The following is a 21,202-nucleotide window of genomic DNA, read 5'->3' as shown; positions in this document are numbered from 1 at the left end:
ATTCTTAAACATACGAAAATACGGCTGAATTTTTCGCACTTGTTGTCTTTCCTTCGCGCCAAACATTAAACAGCTCTTTCCGAGATAAAGATACGGCACTTGAAATAATTAAATATTTTACAGGATTACATTTTTTTTTTAATAATTGTGAATGGGTTGTGTACTTTAATGTCATGCGGTCATGGAAAGTTTTGGCCAAATAAAATATAATACAAAATATCTAAAATTGTTGATAAAAATGACTCGCTAACTTTGTATTAAAAATACTACTACTAAATAGTTATTAATATTAAACTTAAGTTATGCAAAAAAATAGTACATACCTGTAGATAAAAACCCCGTAGTTTTAAAACAATAAATACACTTAAGTACTTTGAAAGCAGTGTGTTTACTTTAACGTTTAAAACGAAACTAATTCAGGTGACAAATATTGCCGTTACAAAAACTTTTTTGTAAGCGATGTGTACTTTATTTATTGCGCAGACATTAAAATAATGCTTTTTCAGGAACCACTTGTTTATTCTATACTGAGAAATACAACAATTATTGGGATACATACTACACATCTACATACTTCGTTTTGGACTTTTGCACACATAGATTGTCAATTTCGACCAGTGTGCGATAGAAAGAATGTAAGAAATAGTGTCATACCAAAAGGCGAATTAAAACTAAAAAAAGAGCCTTGTAAGAACTAAAAAGAGGTTAGTAAAAATGTGTCTCGTGCTGTGTGTAGAGATAATAGGAATTTTGAACGAACGGGAAAAAACCAGGAACTTTGGGAAAAAAACGGAAACTTTGGGAAAATTGTAGTTTTTTTACATAAAACTGTATTTTTTTTTTTAAATTGAGCATGACCAAAACAATACAACATATTTTGGTGCATGGGTAATAAATAAAGAAAGGTCACATTAATTTTTTTTTCTTTAATGCTTTTTATTATTACTAAATTATGTTCACAATACATCTTATATCTAATTTAATAGCTACTGATCTACTGATCATTTTCTACTTTACAATTTTAATTTAATTTTGTTAGTAATCATAGTGCTATATTATTCTAATGTTAATGTACAGCATAATAGAAAAAAAAATACCACTTACACGAAAACCATGTTTTTTGATTTTTAAATGCTTTTTATTATTACAAAATTATGTTCACAATACACCTTATATCTATTTTAATAGCTACTGATCTACTGATCATTGTCTATTTTACAATTTAATTTAATTTGGTTAGTAATCATAGTATTATATTATTCCAATGTTAATCTACAGCATAATAGGAAAAAGAGCTCAAAAACCTATTTACAATCCATTAAAATGTTCATAATACATCTAATACATAATATTAATTAAAGACTCTCTAAAGTCAATGACTTAAAGCAGATTGTGTTTAGGTAATCTGTGTTTATACCTGAAGGGTATAGACATTTTGTTGTAATCACCGAGACTCTTCACAAGTGTGTTAGTATGGTTATTAGTGATTCTGTCATAGAATCTACTGGTTAGTTTGTTAGTAATGTCTGTAACAAACGGAATATTATTCACGAAAACCATGTGAACTTAATAAGAGGTATGTAAAATGAGCTCAGAAACCTATTTACAATTCACAATAATTTAAACATAAGAGTTTTTATAAAAATATTTCTCTATTTTCTTAATATATAGCGCACGTAGATATGTGATTTGTCATTTTTTTAGCATTTGGAAAATTATATTTCGTATCGTAATATCTATGTATTATACATATATACAGCTGCAAACTCTTACTTGTTCCGGATTCTTGCTGAATTCTTTTAAAGTGATTCCAAACTGTTGATTTTGGTTGTACCGTTTTATAATGATATGAAAATATGAATGAATAATAGAATAATATTTTTGAATGAATGAAACCAAATGATATTGATAAAAATTTATTACCTTGGATGAAAAAATACACTTTTAAAAAACTATTTCAGATATTCAGAATTCCGAGACCGTCGTAGTTGCAACTTGCAAGCCACGTATTTCGAACAAACGATAATAACTAATAGGTTATTTACGTGAAGCATCCGACACAAACACAAACCAAACGTTTGCAGTACTGCCATTACATGAAAACGTTTAGATTAATTATATTATTGAACGTGACTCAATGCGAGTATCCAAAAATGTGTCGAACCCGGTTTATTCCCGGGAATAAACTGGGTTTTTTCCTGCCGGCAAATCTCTACTCAAGAAACTGTTTACTGTTGAGCGTAGCCAAATGACGATATAATTTTCCAAATACGTGTATATGGTTCCACAAAAGCCAGCAGTTTGCCTTAATGGTAGCGTATATGTCTAGCCCAATGTGATCAATGGTTCGATCCGCCAAAACTGCTGGTTAGATTTGGGGGTTTTGTGACTCCAAATCGATCGTTTCTCTATCAGAGTTTGTCAATTTTATCTCAACATTGTTGAAACGGTTTCTCAAATTAGCAAATAAATCCTTTCCCGTTGTCACAAAAAATCTTATGTGTATAATTTGTAAAAATCATGCACAAAATCTAAATCTATAGATGTCTCATTAATCATCTGTATTTATTTATGTATAAATTGTAATAATTAAGCACAAAATCTAAAATCCATAGATGTCTCAATGGATTAATTCTGTACTTAATTAATTGTTAAAATTAATGCAATGGTCCTTGCGGCCGTATATACAATGTATGTAATATAAAAATGTCTGGCCGTATATTTCATGTATGGTTTCGAATATTATGTAATGATTGTGTATTGAAAATGTGTATATAATTTCTTGATGTGTATAGTACACTCGTCGCATTGGAGCAATCTGTAATGACGCGTGTACTTTGATTGATTGTATAAAAAAAACGTCCATCACAAAGCGTCTGATATCCAATGAAAAACCTTGTAAAAATAAGACAAACATATGTAAGATTTCAACAACGAACTAAACAATGTTATACATATATGGTTTGTAGAGATGAAATATCATCGGGCGCATTATTAAAATATAATTTTAAAATGTATAAAATATAATTAAACTATAATTGAACTTTATTTTTAATAGTTTTTATTACATACCTCCTTTAGGGTTCACATGGCTTTCGTTGCAGTGGTCATTTTTATCTCTAATCCGATCGTTTTCATACTTTGCCATATTGCTCATTTTGGTCATCAATACACGTTAATGTATCGTCTGCCATTACGTTGGAGATAAAATATCGTATACAACGCGTTTTAAACACGCGGAAAGTAAATCTTCTTGACGTTTATTAAGCGTTCGTCCCGTATCTTCCAACCTGTTCACCTTGATATGGCGATATAAGATTTTAATTGTTTAAACGCCTATAATTCACTCTATATATTATGAAATTTGCTCTATTGGTTCTCGTTATCTCTAATATATAAATATTTATAGTTTTAACTCTCATGTGTATATATAAATTTCAAATTTGGCGTGTAGCTTCTTGTAGGGTAATACACGATATATATTGATTTTTGGCCAAATATGTCAGATTTGACATTTCACGGCTAAAAGTATATCTCTTCACTGGGTTTTATCTGCGAGATAAGTATTCAATAATAAGTTATGTTGCATCTAATTGTTAATATGATTTACAATAAGCTTACATACATTTAGTTTTTTACAATAAGCTTATCACTGAGTACACTTTATTTCAAATACTTTTACCTTTTAAATAAATATACTATTCACTTGGTACACCTTAACTTCATTACTTCCTTCTCGGCTGTCGTGTATACAACATACATACTGTTCGCAGAATAAATAGTCATGTATACAATATACTGTTCGCAGTTTATGTTTCCATAACAACATCAATATCTATTTAAGTATAAGTGTTTATGTGAACCTGGGTTCGAGATCCAGAAGGGCCCTGTCGAAATATTAGCTAAAATATATTATTTTATAATATGTATATATATATATATATATATATATATATATATATATATATATATATATATATATATACGTATGTATATCAATATAATCAATTTCCTGTTCAAAATGAATATTGGAATCTGTAGTCTACCGTTTTCCTATCTATGCCCATACTACTACTGTTCCTGATATTTTAAAATTCCTATTCTTTAATTAACAATATTTCTGTCAGGCGTCTCACTGATGCTACATTCCTTTTAAAGCTCCGAAATGGTGTCCTTGATTGTCCCGATTTACTGGGTAAGGTTGGTTTCAGGATCCCTATTGCACTATTTTCACTTAATCCTATCAAATCCAATTCCTAATAAAATATTACTATCCTCAGCGTGTTTATCGTATATTTAACGGGGAGCTGAATGACGTTGATCTATTCGGTATTTCGTTGCATCAATTCAGGGCTGCCATCAGGAGAGTCATGATTAATTGATCCATTTCTATTTCTATTATATAATCTTTATGCAATATTATATCACTTTATGTTTAGTTATGCACTGTCCTATTTAGTCATATTTTAGTTTTAATTATTTTCTTTTTCATTTGTTTGTCTCTATGTACCATTTTATGTAATTTATAAAAATCTATAATTGTGCTCAGGTGTTATTTTGTTACATTTATTCTTTATTTTTATGCATTTCTACATATGTTGTCTGTTGATTTTTCAATAATTAAATAAATATCTTCTTGTCATATTGCCTATTATGGTATCAACAACTTTATAAAAAGTTTGGTACTTAAATTGTTCTTCCGCGGTAAGAATTACATTATTAGTTGATTTTTCTTTTCCTCTTGGTTTCTCTTGAGCAGACAGGTTCAATTCGCCAGCAGCATAGCTCGGTTGTTAAGCTTCTGCTTAGCGTCGTGAGGTGCCGGGTTCGATCCCAAGGTCGGGCCTCGAGTGAAAAATGAATTTTATGCTGTTGGTTAGACCTGGATTTGTGAATCAGAGTTTTCCAATTTTCTCTGATTTCATTGTTGAAACGGTTCCCGGTAAAAATTGGCCAAAATCTTCCTATTTTATACAATATGTCACCAATAATATGTGTTTGATTAACAGACATACCGGAAGTAGAACTTTTGTTTTGTGTAAGTTTCCCTACATTTGAGCTCAATGTGTGCTCTCATAGCCGGTATGTGTAAATGTGTATATACGGTTCAATGTCGAATTTTGTTTTGTGACCTTCATATATTCCTCAAACACATAGGACATGGGTTGGTCACATCCGAATTTTTCTATTTCGTTCGCCGGTACATTTATTGAGTTGCTATTGTTAGAACGATTGCTTGACTTTTAAAATATTTTTCATGTTAATACCATTTTGAATTTCATTATTTTATGTACTAATTATTTTATGTACCAATTATTGATAGCATCTTAATTAATTTATTTATGTCCACTTTTTATAGACTGCAAAAATTTGTGCACTAAGACTACTAGTTAACATACATATAATAAGTTTCAAAATATCACTCTAATTTGAATATGTAAATGAAAATATTGTACATAAAATGATGTCGAATATATTTTTGTTAATTATAATCGATTTTAAATAAATTATATATTTTTAAATACGCACAATTTTATACAATATTAAATACGCACAGCTTTTCAAACACGATATATATTTCATAAATATGTATACTAGGTTGGGTCAAATTTTTTTGAGGGTCCCCTGCATCAAAATTGCACTGGGGTCCCGATATTATCCCGTATGGGGCCCGGATATTCTCTCGGTGGAATTTATGTGAATGACTCACAAACAAAAACACCCACGAACACTAATGCAAACATATGTCTAATCTCCCATTTTATATACATACTTAACCCTTTGAATGCTGAAAAATAGCGCCGATAGGCGCTATTTTTGGAGTATGTAAAAACTAAACAAGAATACTACCCGCTGAGCCTTTCCAGGTAGCATTGAAAAAATTGCATTGAACATGGGTCGTGTAATCCGTGTCAATGTTTATAAAGACTGGTTAACACATAAATTTCTGAATTTATAACCATTTCTCGATGGAAATCCCTACCTGCTGTCGTAATAAATGTTCTAACGATCTCAAAAAGTAGTAATCCAAAGATCTGATTCCGCCATCGACTTCAGGATATCATCATCTAATTTTTGAGTTCGTCTATTCTCCTTGATGTCCCTATTCCCATTTTAAAATTGTTTAAACCACTGATGACACTTGTTCAGTCTCAGAATATCCCCGTAATTTTCGCTGATTTTTTTCACTGCTACGCTTGCCTTCATTACTTGATAACATAAACAGCATAAAATGACGCAAGTGCCCTTCTTCATTTTTTTTTGTCTCAACATCCTTCCTCGGGTAGAAAATTTTTTTAAACATAAACAATAAATTCAACATAATAACAAAATGGAATGGTTTACTGGACCGTGTCTCGACACAAACTGACTGCGAAAGAGCGCATCGAAAGATTTTGATTACTTTTCGGTCCCCCCTATATAATCTTTGTTTTAAATATACTATACTATATATAAAAACGGAGTGTCGCTAAATATATATATATTTGTATGTGACGGACAACGGGAGCAGTATGAGGAAACAATTTTTTTTTTCTTCATTTTTTCATATTTTTCATTTTTTTCAGCTTTTTTCAGTTTTTTTCAATTTATTCACTTTTTTATATTCTTCACTTTTTTCATATTTTTATTATTTCATTTTTATTTTTCATATTTTTCATTGTTTTTCATATTTTTCAGTTTTTTTCATTTTTTCATTCCTTGGGGCTGGGGGCGAAGGTCCCGGGGCGTCAGAGGTGCCGGTGGCACTGGGGGTGAAGGCCCCGAGGTGCCGAAGGCATCGGGGGCGCTGGGGGCGCCGGAGGGATCGGCGGCGCCGGGGGCGAAGGCCCCGGGGCGCCGGAGGGATCGGCGGCGCCGGGGGCGAAGGCCCCGGAGCGTCGGAGGCGCCGGGGGCGAAGGCCCCGGAGCGTCGGAGGCGCCGGGGGCGAAGGCCCCGGAGCGTCGGAGGCACCGGGGGCGACGGCCTGGGTTGCCGGATGCATCGGGGGCGCTGGGGGCAAAGGCGTCGGGGCGTCGGCGATGCACAAAACGTAATTCGTAATCACTTCGTAATTCGTAATTCGTAATCTCTAATTCGTGCATAAATTTCTTTCCAAAACCAGTCGATTCAATATCTTTAACTTTATTTTTATTCGAGTTTCAATTCCATTTAGAAACCACCCGTTGAAATCAACGGGCCCAACACTAGTTAACTATAAATATATACGGCTTTAGACATGCGCTCAAACTGTTCTGTGATTTATATACAAATGTATATCACTACCAAACCTTTATTACGGCACTTGCGATTGAACTGTCTAACTATTATATGTAGAACTACCTACATAATATATAAATAATTACTTGTAATTGCCTAATATGTAACTATCTATGTAGTTACTAGTGATTAAACTATCTAACTACAAACATACAAAAAAGTACTTTTTATTAAACTGTAGCTTCTGATACTAGTTTTTAACTAGTTACTAGTGATTGTTAAGTGTAACTAGTTGCTTGTATTTATAATTCGATACTTATGTATATCGTTTATCTCAAAACATGTCAATATTAATGTTGTTAATACAAGCTTCAATTGGAAATAAAATAAGCATTTTGTAATATCAAGAGGCTAGAAAAAAATTTAAATGTCAAAATATATCCAAATATTTAATCGCCATACTTCTTTGTCAACTCAAAATAAAACGAAATTATATCGCCCGCTCATATTACCATTATTAACCTATGCTTCACCTGTATGGAATAACGCCTCGAATACTAACCTTTCAAAACTCCAAATAATACAAAATAAATCCCTAAATATAATTTATAATACACCCATATATACTAACTCGGTTTCATGAGTTCAAAAATATACAGAACCTTATGAATACAAAAAGCAAAGATTTCAATTAGAGGATGTATAATTTGGTCACCAACTGACGTTATAACGTAGCTCAGTATTAATTAAATAAGAAACAAATTTCTTGTCCTTGTGAACTATCTATCTTTACTTTAAATACAAAAAAATACTATATTTTTTATACAAAGAAAGTCGTCTTTCGCAACTGAAAATCTGTCGTGTATTACATTTATTATTATAAATTTCAAGATGATTCATCAACTAGTGTTTTTAAGATTGAAAGCATTATCATTATACGATATTTAACATGCTTGAAACTGATGAATCATATTTAATCGTATTTCATTGGTTGTTTTAAATATTTCTATCGGTTTGTTTATCGCGCGAATTACTATAGATTTTAATTTTAATATGTAGATTGGATTGCTTTAATCGAAAGACGAATTTCGATATTATATCATTCATTTGATATAATCTGTATATATTTATATAATTTAGATATGTATTTTCCGACACTATCATACACATGTATGTACGTAGTCGATTAAAAATACCAACAACGAATTTTTGTCTAACTTAACGTTATCAAGTGACTAACTATGTACTTCAATGGTGACAAAATTTACAGTTATCGATTTTTTTCAAACCTCATCATTAAAATAATAAAGATAAAATAAAAATGTTTCAGAAGTACCTAATCGGCGAGATAATATATGCATACATGTATACATTTTTTATCAGGATTTAATATTGTACATATGTATATATATATACAATCACAAAGTTTTAATGATTCATGTGATGAAAAATCATTTTTATGTTGGATTTAATTTAATTAGTTAAATAATCAAATATTTAATTCATTCAATCAAAATCAAATAAATTTAATAAAAAATCAATTATTTTTCTTATTGGGGTCCTGGTAAACCCATATATTGGGGTTTACCAGAAAGGCCTTACAGGTAAACCCCAATGCGCCTTCCTGGCCAATTACAAACAATGCAGCATTTTTATTATACAAGTCGCTGAATTACGAGACACTGAAAACTCGCAAATTAACGAGACATCTATGAATTGTACATAAATTTTATTGTATATATTAATCATACTCAAATAGTGGTCACATATTAGGTAGGAAGGGTGTTTGCCAATTTTAATCGGGAATCGTTTCAACAATGAAATCAGAAAAATTGGCAAACTATGATAGGAAACGATCGACCTGGAGTCACAAATATCCAAGTCGGACCAGCAGCACTACAGATATACTCAGAAAATTCTTTTCAGTCGAGGTCAGCTCGTGGGATCGAACCCGGTGCCTCTCGGTGTTAAACAGAACCTTAACGACGGAGCTATGCTGCTGGCTATTATATATTATTATCATATATTATATAAAGATAAGTCCTGAAAACTTATTATTTGGGGTGTTTGGGGATTATTTTGGGTACTATGCCAAGATATGGGCGCTGATTACACTCAGCAACAAAAAAAATTACCAGAGCGGAGACTAACCAATCTTTACTAAGTTTGACCCACTGAATTCGAATATGATAATAATTTTTGTTGTTTAGGTTAGGTTAGGTTAGGTTAGGTTTTAATCTAAAATATACTGATCTGATTGAAGAATTATTTATTTTATGATCGTAACATGTCCTATGATTTATTTATTTTTGATAATTTGTTTTATATTTATGCTTATTTCGTTTTTCGTTAAGTTTTTTTTTCTTTTTATCATATTGTATACTTTTTTGTTTAGCCATAGTGACGACTTGGAACTACTCTGTAATGTCACTATGGCAAAATTGAAATAAATACATATCCAAGGTCTGATCAGCAACGCCTTGCCAGGGATTGAACCAATGACCCCTCAGTTGTTGGGATTATACCTATACGCTAACCACTGATCTATATTGCTGGTTATTTTTTAAATGTTTTTTTGTAATAATAACACTGAGCAACAAAAAAAAATACCAGAGCGGAGACTAACCAATCTTTACTAAGTTTGACCCATTGAATTCGAATATGATTTCTGTTGGTTAGTGATCATTTACGAGATATGAGTATTTAAAAAAATGCGCAGTTTTTTGGCTTTTGCGGTCTTAACTCAAAATCTAGTATTGTTGTGCTCAAAATGAGTATTGGAATCAATAGTCAGATGTTTCTATTGATTGTTTTTTTTGATTGTTTTAAAACACTTATAATTAATTGTCTAGCGGATTTTAAAAGTCAAAAATATATTGTTTTTTACGGATTTTTTCTCCGTGCTATGTTGTGTTTATTTGGCCAGTTTTTTATTTCATCACGTTCATGAGGATTGGTTTTCTATCTTAATATTTTTTTTTATCTAGACTTACTAACTCGAGCGGTAATTTCAGCTCAGGGATGAGATCTCTATATTTCTACAACAAAAACAACAACCAACAAAAATGTCAGAAATATTCCAAAACTGGGTAGGAAAGTTAGCTTATTTGAAAAATATTTTTTTGATTTTGAATGACATACTTCCATCCAAGGAAGAAAATATCATGTTTTACATGTTTTACAATAACATACAATACAGATAAGTTGAAACGAAAACTAAAATAGTGGAAGATTCGTGTTTCAATAGATTACTATTATATGACATGTTTCACAATTTGGCTAATATTATTCACAATGGAGGAGACGAGCTTAATATGACATGACGACTTAGCTTGATGTAATCAGTTGTCATTTTACAAATTCATCACAATGATTCGATTACTATTTCCCACCAGATGACACCACTTTTGCAATGGAATGATATATCAATTAATTTGGAAGATAAACTAATTGATCTGACTACAAATCAAGAGTTAAAAAAATGTTTTGAAACCGCAACTTCACTTGCGTCCTGTTGGATCAAATTAAAAGCAGAATTGCCAAATCTTTATGAACTTGCTCTGAAATCACTTTGCATCAACTTACATTTGCGAGACTGGTGTATTTTCTCAACCATGAGTTTAATTGAGGCAAAACATCGTAATAGTGTGGATATTCATGATCCATTTCGTGTGGTAATGGACATTGTCATCGATAAAACCACGACTGGATATGTTATGTAATAACAAACAATCTCACATATGTAACTCATTAGTTTTTTATCATTTCATTATTCATCTACATTAATTAAAACTATTATTTTTATTTTTATTTGTAATAGAAGTTTTCACTCATATACATACATACATTTGTAACCTTTTTATTTTAAAATATGATGCTGGTCCGTGAATATTACTGAAAAATATATACTGGTCCGCCAACTGAAAAAGTTTGAGTACCATTGCTCTAGAGCAGTGTTTCTCAGGCGAAATTTTACCGTGGCCGCACAGGTGATAATAGTGGTCCCATGGAAATGTCTGGTGGCCGAACCAAATTTAATCAAATAAATTAAAGTTACAAAAAAAGTGGATCAATTTATTCATAAAATAAAAGAAATTTTAACATTTTGGTATCTATTTATTTAATAATTTGTTATAAAATCTGATTATGACCGACAGGTCGATTGCAAATATCTTAAATAAAAAAAAATAAAAATATAAAATAAATAAAAAATAAATAAAATAAAAAAAATTATTTAATAATAATGGAAATGGAAATTATTCAATACTCTTTTCTTCCCATGCAAGCCGCATTGCTGCTTCTAAGTTTGCGTCTGTCAGCTGGTTTCTAAATTTGTTTTTAATAAAGTGCATTACACTGAATGATCTTTCGCAATATACGGTAGTGGGAAAAATAGACAATATTAATAAAGCAATTGTTGCCAAATCTTTATATTGGTTTGTTTCATTGTCAACGTATATTTCCGACCAAAATTTTTGAACCGAAATATTATTAAAATGGCTATTAAGTACATGATAATGACTAATTTCTAATAATTCATATTTTACGTTAGCCCAGTTAATTAATTTCAATACTGAAAATGATTTTAATCTATTTTGTAGTACTATTAAATTTTTATTTGTCATTAAAATAAAAGAGGAAGATACAAAAAAAACAGTTTTAAAAAAATTCAATTCTTCGAACCTTTTATCAAGTTCCAGATTCAGAGATTTAAGACACTCTATTATTTTAAGTTTTAATTTTAATTTTGAAGTTGTGTCTGTCGTCTTATCTATTAAATCACTAACAGATGATAAAATTGAAAAATTGTCATTTTCAACTTCGGTCACAAGGCTTTTCACTATATTTTTTAGTTTGTCAATGATGAGCATGGTTTCTATTATTGTTAAGTTACTTTTTTGTAGTTTTTAAAATATATTTTTTTTTTTTTAAATATTAGTATTATTTACTATTAAGTCGCTGGTGGCCGCAGTAAAATCCACTAGTGGCCGCATGCGGCCACCGTGGCCGCACTTGAGTACTACTGCTCTAGAGTCTAGAGCAGACCTTTAGAACATTTTGAGCCACACATACATCAGTACAACATCTTATATATATATATATATATTTTTTTTCATTTTTAAAGATATTTAGTAAAAACACCAAAATCTCACAGTTAATATATATTTCTGCCCAAGTTAAAAGTGTTGTTAGTCAATTATAATTTTTTTGTTTTTCTAATGTTTATTCAATCAAATAAAAAAAAAACAGAAAAAAATATTACCGGCACGAAAGTTTTCAACGAATTATCCAGTTGGAAAAAACTGTTATTTTTTTGGTTTTAAAAAAATAACAAATTTTTTTTAACATAGTTTCAACCTTACAAAATTCAACTTGAAACAAATTCCGAGCGGAAAGAGTTAAAATATACATACATATATATATATATATATATATATATATATATATATATATATATATATATATATATATATATATATATATATATATATATATATATATATATATATATATATATATATATATATATATATATATATATATATATATGAACAATAATAATAATAACAACAAAAATGAATAAGACATACTTGTATGAGTCGCCTTATATCAGTGCTTCTTGAACATATTGAAATAATTACCCCTTTTACCACAGTAAAATTATCCAACACCCACTGCCTATTTATTCTTATTTTTTAAAGCGTCGTAGATACATATGTTTGTTTCAAACCGTCTGAAAGTGTGTCAAAAACATGATGAAAGGTTATGAATAGGCGAGTATTTATCGTGTCTCATAAAATAACCAAATAGAAAATAGATTTCAAAGATAAAAAGATTTTAAATAAGTGAACTCAAAATGAAAATAAAGTATTGTGATATTTAAATCCATAATTTATAAGAATTTAAAGTTGACAGCTGTCAAACAAAAGCATTCCATAAAATATTGATAAGTTGGTATTTCACTATCATTCAACTGTCAAAAATTATAATTTCAATGAATATGTAATTTCCGTAGTGAAAATGTAATTATACTTAATTGGATATGAATTCATTGAAACATCAGTGTAATTATAATTTCACTGTAACATATACATACATACAAAACTTTAATGAAATAATAAAAATAATATTAAAGAGTGAGAACTAACTTGAAATGACTAAAATGAACTAAAATGAATAAAACTCAAAATAAGTTTAGAAAACTGTCTAATGTATCTGTGACATTACGGGCTCTTTCTTATAAACCAATAGTCCCAGAGTTCGATTCTTCCACTACCTTTTTGATTTCAGCTAGGAGACCTTGAAGTAATTTTCCTAATTTGATCAAATACGGAAATTGAGCTTCGACAGTATGCAACCCATCGACTTCATTGTTGGTCCTTCCAGAATGCTTCAATGTTCTTGTTCCAATAGTACTGCTGTTCATGGTTTTCGATCGGGTAGCTATTTCAGCAGGAAAATTGGTTTCGTTCCTCGTTTGCTCTGGCATATGTGCTTTTTTCTTTTGCCTTTGTATGTATCTTTTCATGGTGTCTCTCTTGGGCATTATTTTCTTCTCAATATCAGTTGCGTTTGCTTTCACATTTCGCATAATGGTGGTAGGAGAATCAGCACCCTTTGCCTTTCTTTTTAGAATTTTTCGAAATGTACGCCTTGAATCCATTAAGTCATCATGTGGATACTTATGACCCTTTGTTTCCTGAAACTCTTGTCTGTTGTTTGTGGTGATTCCACGACCAAAACATTTTGAAATATTTTTGTTTCCTCTCTGCTCGCATGTCCAATATTCTTTTCCACTATTCACAGCCGATCTATGGCGCGTGTAACGATATTTATTATCAATTATCAATAGATCGCCATTCTTTTGCGTAGTTCCAAATCTTATATTACTATAAAAAATACATAAAATAAAAAATTAATACATATGTACATACATATCATATAAATTATCATAAATAATACAATTTCGGTTAAAAAGAATGAGATCGCTTTGGAAAGTGGGGCCATAACACTTTTCGACACGAAAAATGGTTCAGACGAGATATGACTTTTCTTATAAATGTATGCCCAGTAAACACGAAACTGGTAATAAAAAATGTTGATTGGCTCGAGATTCGGAGATATGTGTTTTTTAAATCGCGCGATTTTTCTATATCTTGGTGTTGTTTCGTCGATTCTAAATGTCCTGTTCAAAATGAATATTTGAATCTGTAATCGGATATTTTATCTTTTATTTGTAGTACTTTTCAGCTTTCAAATCTCTCTAAGTAGTCGTCCAGTTCAAATCAAAAGTCAAAAGTACGTATTTTCACTTGGGATTGTTTCCCACTGTTAATACTATTTTATATTGAGTATTTTCTATTGAAACATATTTATTGGGATAGTATTCTGGCCAAACTATTTTTTGTTTTCGTTTAAAAGGGTTAATTGGGAGTGTGCTGAATTTTAAATCGGTAAAATTGCGAGCTAAAAGCTTGTACTAGTATTTACTCGGGAATACAGAATTTACAGGAATCTGAATTTAATTAATAGGGATAATATATTAAATTGTCTTTGTATGAGAATTAAATTAAATTCTACTTAGAAAAATCAAACTATTCTTGTGGATTAATAACAAAAGTTCTATTGATAACTGGCTTACCTCGATAAAATAAACGAATCGAACGAAAAAAAATTTAACATAGATTTGAACTGGACGACTACTTTTTGAACAACTAGGATTTGAAAGCTGAAAATTACTACAAATGAAAGATAAAATATCCGACTATAGATTCCAATATTCATTTTGAACACGAAATTGACAGATTTTGAGACATCGACCGAACAACACCAAGATATAGAAAAATCGCGCGATTTAAAAAACACATCTATCTCCGAATCTCGAGCCAATCAACATTTTTTATTACCAGATTCGTGTTCACTGGGCATAGATCTATAAGAAAAGTCATATCTCGTCTCTGAACCAAAAAAAAAGTCGTCATTTGTCGAACAGCGATAATTATAAGCATACTAGTGATTTCACCCGGCTTTGCTCGGTATTTGTAATATAAACCGTTTAAAAATGGTCAATATCTTAGTAAAAAATTTATTTGAATAGTTTTTTTTATTCAAATTTGTTTGAATATTCATTTGTTTTTGTTTTATTAAATTTAACGTTCGGAATCTACGAACCAACGATAGTTACATATATACAAAGTCTCTTTCGAAATTATATATTAGATTGTAATATAAGATGTATTGCGAACATAATTTAGTAATAATAAAAAGCATTTAAAGACCAAATCAAAAGCATTTTAAATTATTAACCAGCTAACACTGATATTGTCTTTATTTTTCTTGATTCATATAATTCATTCCTTGATCTTAAATTAATTATGATTCGTGTCTTAAGCCAAATTACGAAACCAAATTCAAATTAACATTTTTAATTTATTTAATGACTCAGAGTTGAGTTTTTTTTATCACACTAATGATACAATGCTTGACACTTATATGTACGTAATAATGATTCGTTCAAAATTACACTGATTGTAATGATAATAGAACAAAATATATAAAGAAAGGAGAGGTAGACGAAAATCAATATGGCCGAAATTGGAGACGAACCATTATGAGGGTCTCCGGAATAAGGAAGTGCGGAAAAGTAAAAGGCAAGGGTGGGGAAAGATTCGGGTAGAAATTTTCCGGTTTTATTTGACGAAAAGAGACGAATTTCCCGAGTTGAAGGGATGATGCAGTCGTAAAGAAAAAAAAATCGGGAACTACCGCCATTTTCCGCTTCGGCTCACTTCCGAACGTATTGGGATGACACGTGAGCAATTTCACCACTAGACATAAGTACACACATATTTATTGCACGTGTTCGAATTTCCAAATGCTCCCTCGCGTTTGAATCCTGGAAGCCGTCGCTTTTGACGCATATCTCCTCCTAAGGCGTACTGAAAATCCGAACAATAGAAGCGTATTAACGTCGACGATAAAGAAATCCTCCGATAAGACAAAAAGAGAAAAGAGGAGTGAAGAAACAAAGAAGAAGAAAGAATGTTGGAAGAATAAAAAAAAATAAAAATAAAAGTTAACGATTTTCTTAAGCGTCGAGACAAGAATAGTACGCTTTGGCGCCCATAAACATAACATGAAATCTATCGAATACTTCGCCTGCTCTCAAACTAGGTATAAATGGACCATTGACCACTATGGGGTATTTTTTTTTAATATATTTTTTTGATAAATATCAGAGGGTTCGTGATGTTGGATAGGAAAAGGGTACAATTTAATTTCACAATCTTTTTTTCCGATTTTTTTAAGGGGGGGGCTAATCTTATTTTATTCAAGAGGGAGGATTTTTTTAATAAATATGTTTCAGAAGAAAATCGTTTATTATATATGAATCATACTTAATTTATATTTTTCGCAGGGAAGTTTCTTCTGAAATACATTTATTTAAAAAAATAACTATCCCCCCCCCCCTTCAATTAAGTATAGGTTGCCAAATATTTAAAAGACAATTTCGGGGCACGTGGCTCGAATATGTAATATACACATGTGAAAAAATAATATCACAGTTTCAGACTACGATTTTTTCTTGAGGGGGGGCAAATCTGTTGTAGTAACACGAATGAAGAGTTGGGGCTAAAATTTAAAAAAAAAACAATTTTTTTCGAATTCTTCTGTCCCCTTATTTTCAAGTGCGGAATTATCTTAAAATCGCAATAAATAAATTAAATATAAACCTACCTCTATGTAAAACATTATTTTTAAAATAAGGTCGATAAAAAAGTTTTAATTGTCCAATGAATAATTGTAATATGGTTTACAAGTTAGTGTACCGCATTTGATCTGAATCCTAAATCCTAAAGAATAATCTTCTACTACATATGTATGTATGTATGTATGTATGTAAAGATGTTGGTTTGTTTGTTTGCCGAAGGAATTGCAGAATTTAAATTGTTTTGAATAAAAATAATAATTTATTATATTATTCAGTACAAGAGCTGATTACAGTCTAACTTAATTGTAACAGGAATGGTTTATATATTCTTCTTTAAAACAATGAATGTGTTGAAGACACGTGTTGTACAATTTCGGTTAGTCAGTGCGTGAGGTGTGGTACAAATCAATAGTGCTATTCATTAAATTAGGTGTGTCACAAATCAATGGTATTACTTATAAAATTAGGTTGTGACATATCTCTAATGGTTAGTCGTTTTATTATTATATTAATTACACATCATGTGACAATGAAGGAGTCATAATGATGGTGTAATGATGAGTATAATGTTAGAGGGTTGTCTTCAGCCCTTAACTCCAGCTATGGAAATCTACAGTTTTCAATTTAGAGCCAATATATTTGGTATGCTATTGCATGGTACTCGAGATATATTGTATTATACAATATTACAAGCGTTGCTATGGCGGATGACAATATGAAAAAAAACTCTTGAAAGAACTAAGAAGAGGTTAGTAACAAATGATCCGTTCCAAAATCCGTCTACGAACACAAAATAATATACAAAGGTCATTGGGCGCAATCCGACCCGGTCGCGGACATGAATTAAAATGATATAAAATGAAAGAGTATAAATTCACTTAACATTATATATGGTTATTTTATTTAGAATCCATGGGAGAACAAAGTTTGAACCAAAAATATATTTATTCAAAAAATCGAATACTACTATTAAATATAAGTTGTCGTTCTGTTAAATAGCTACTAAAGCAGCCATACTCAGATTTTTTTTCTTCCGGGTTTGTTTTGGTTTCTTCTCCACGGGTAGCTACCCTTCGACGCTTACAAAACTTTAGTAAGTAAAGGGTTTTGGCGAGTTGATGTACGTCCCGCGTGATGTTGATGTACGTACCCGGCAGGTATACGTTCGCTCCCTCTCTCTCACACGCAGGTATAGGGTCGCGTCTCGCTCGTTGCAATATTTTTTCGCTCGTTTTTCAATATTCCCACAACCCACAAGAAAGCGACCCTTACCATGATAAATTAGAGAAATTTATCTATATATCCTCACAATTTCATTTCTGTCCGCCGTGGGTTTTTCTTCCATACTATTTGCCCATTGACCTTTGATAGTTTTAAATTGAAAAAAGTTTGTTTGCATAATGAACATACAAACTTTATACGCGTATAGTAATAAACCAGTGAAAGTAAGTCGTCTGGCATAAATTTTCCTTAAGCTAAAATTAATACGAGCATATTATTCTGTAACTAAAGGGAACTGGAGAGAGTGGCCTGTCGACTTAATAGCCGATTATTTTTTGAAGAAGCGCATTATTATTTGCGGAATGATGTGGGGAACGACGAAGAGGATGGGGGGAGACGTCCTGAAGGACTCCGACCCTTTCCCACCCCTCGCTAGGCCACTACATCACACCTTTTGTGCTCACGAGAGGTCCCTATCGAGGATCTTCCCTATCCCGCAGCAAGGGCACTCCGGGGACTACCTTTTTCATAATATTGTGCACCTATCTTCAGCCATCGCACCGGCGATAATAGTATCTCACTCCGGCAAATGGGAAAACGCTCCTTGCGGCCAAAACACGCGAAGCTTCTCAAACGGTCAAACCCAGTGGCCTTCCCCCTCTCCCTTCACCGATATTTATTTTCGTATGAATTATTGGCAGACGTGAGCGGCGTAAGTTGTTATGGCCAAGCCGGAGGGAGATCCGATACAAATTTGTACACATAAATAAATTTCCCCAACGATAAGCGATATAGAGAGGTGGGCAGCGAAAAAGCCCGGCTCCGCGCGGGATACAACATAATAAGCTTGGATCGGTGGTGCAAATTTTTCTCTGGTTATGAATATGCGATGCTTTTCACTGGCGCACATGCTCGGCGTAGTTAAAATGCAGTTATGACTGATTTTTTTCGTTTCGATGCCACTTAAATATTAAATAAAAACGTTTCAATGTCTTTTATCTGTTAAATTGTTAAAATGGACGATAAAAATTTTCAAATTTTCCACCCGGAAACTTTAGAATGACTGGAAACATTCGCAGGACTCGCACGATGCCAGATAACGGAAAACGAGCCCAATTCATTCGATCGTTTCAGGTTTATTGAGACACGACGGTGTGGATGAATCTTGCTGTTCGCTTTAATCAAAATAGATACCAATGGATCAATATTCAATAAATATTGAATAGGAAACAGTATGAATATTATTCATACTGTTTCGTATACATATAACATATTGTAGCGTATGGGTGGGTTCACGATCCAAATGAAAGGCCAAAGTCACTTCACAGCATTTATTCAAAGACTCGGGAGATCCACACCGAAACGACGCTCATTCCAGAATATCTGATCTACCGTGCGTACCTCCTTAAAAAGACGAGTTGCACAGCACAGCTTCCCCGATCCGTTAATTGTGTCCATTGTCTAGGCCAACGTTTGCCAACCTGTGGTACGCGTACCACTTGGTGGTACGTGGTTGATGGTTGGTGGTACGCGAAAAAAAATCAGCAATGGCGGTCATGCAATAATGAATGATATACAATCATAAAAATAAAAATATTTTTTATATCCAATATATAATTTCGAAAGAGACTTTTAAGTTTGTATCTTTGTTTGGGAACTTCCTATTAGATTCGCTATGTTTAAGTTGTTTATATTACAAATTATAGTCTTCGGAACTATCAATTAACACGAACTGACTCAACTGTTGATCTTAGTATACTGTTTAGGAGTGACTTCATATTTCAGATATGTGCTGTAGGGCTACCAAAATGCTTGGATTTGTTCTGCGCAATTCTCACTACTTCCAAGATCTGAATATAATGGTATTACTTTATTGTTCGCTTGTCCGGAGCATATTGGAGTTTGGGTCTGTAATTTGGAGTCCTACTGAAATTAAATTATCTCTATTGATAGAAAGAGTCCAGAAGAAATTTATACGATACCTATACTTGAAAAAGTATGGCTATTATCCGTATTTATTTCCCACAGCGTTTCTGCAAGGTACCTTGGGCTTTAATTATTTGGCTTTTAGAAGGATTGTTGCCATTTCCAAATACTTCTTTGGAGTTTTAAATGGAGTTGTTGGCAATCCTTCGATTTTATCAGAGCTTAAGTTTTGGGCTCCTGAGACCGGTAAAGCGCTGCGTAATCGACGACTCTTTCAACCTATCTTTGCAAGAACGTCCACTTTCAAGAACTCGTCACTGGTGGAAGCTATCCGGTTCCTTAATGTGATTGATGAGCATTTTGACCTGTTCAACTGTCATGTTGATGAACTGGTTAGTATCTTGAGATTCAATACGAGACTATTTGAATGAGATGAATGATTGGAATTTTTATTGCTTTTTCTTTGTTATTTTCTTTATATTTTTCTTTTTTTTTTTGTAAGACCGGTGTGACGCTTTGGGGCAACCTGTCAGGTCACACTGGTCATTTTATTGTTGTTATTATTTTAAAATAATAAATTCAATTAAATTAAAATTAAAAAATACTGAGCGAAGCCGGGTAAAACAACTAGTAATAAATAAACATTATCTTAATTAGTCATCGTCGATGTCAATATGTACAGTTGATGATAGAAAATCTGGCAATCGATACGTTTTCCTCAGATCCGGCATGGATTTTGGAGTGCATTTTTAAATTTACCGCGTTCACGCTTCAATAAATAAATAACTTGAATTTTACACTTGAGAACTGTTCTATAAATAATCTTTAATGTTGCAGATAAAATTGAAAGTACATATGATTAGAATTAGACAAGATAGTAGATAAATATATTAAAATTTGAGCATATTATAATTTATTGTTTAAATTTCATGAAAAACAATCATTTTTATATGGTGGTACAATTTAGCGTTATGTACTACCAAGTGGTACACGAGTCAAAAAAGGTTGGGAAACGCTAGTCTAGGCGCGTAAGAGTCTACCTTGGCGAGTCTATTGTTTACACACGAACTCGCCCAGGTCTGTAAGAACTCCAGCGTATCCTTTGTTCGGGTACTTACTAGGGATCCCAATTATTCGAATATCGA

At 31.8% G+C, this 21,202-nt stretch overlaps 1 long non-coding RNA gene across 1 annotated transcript in view; it reads left to right on the top strand.

Moving 5' to 3' along the window:
• The window catches only part of LOC143910004 (uncharacterized), an 805,996-nt gene that overhangs the window by 283,118 nt on the left and 501,676 nt on the right, over positions 1-21,202 (top strand). The gene's annotated exons all lie outside the window — the stretch shown is intronic.

This window comes from Arctopsyche grandis, chromosome 3 (genome assembly GCF_051622035.1).
Source record: "Arctopsyche grandis isolate Sample6627 chromosome 3, ASM5162203v2, whole genome shotgun sequence".
NCBI classification, from domain to species: domain Eukaryota; kingdom Metazoa; phylum Arthropoda; class Insecta; order Trichoptera; family Hydropsychidae; genus Arctopsyche; species Arctopsyche grandis.
This window is presented reverse-complemented; position numbering and strand designations above follow the sequence as displayed.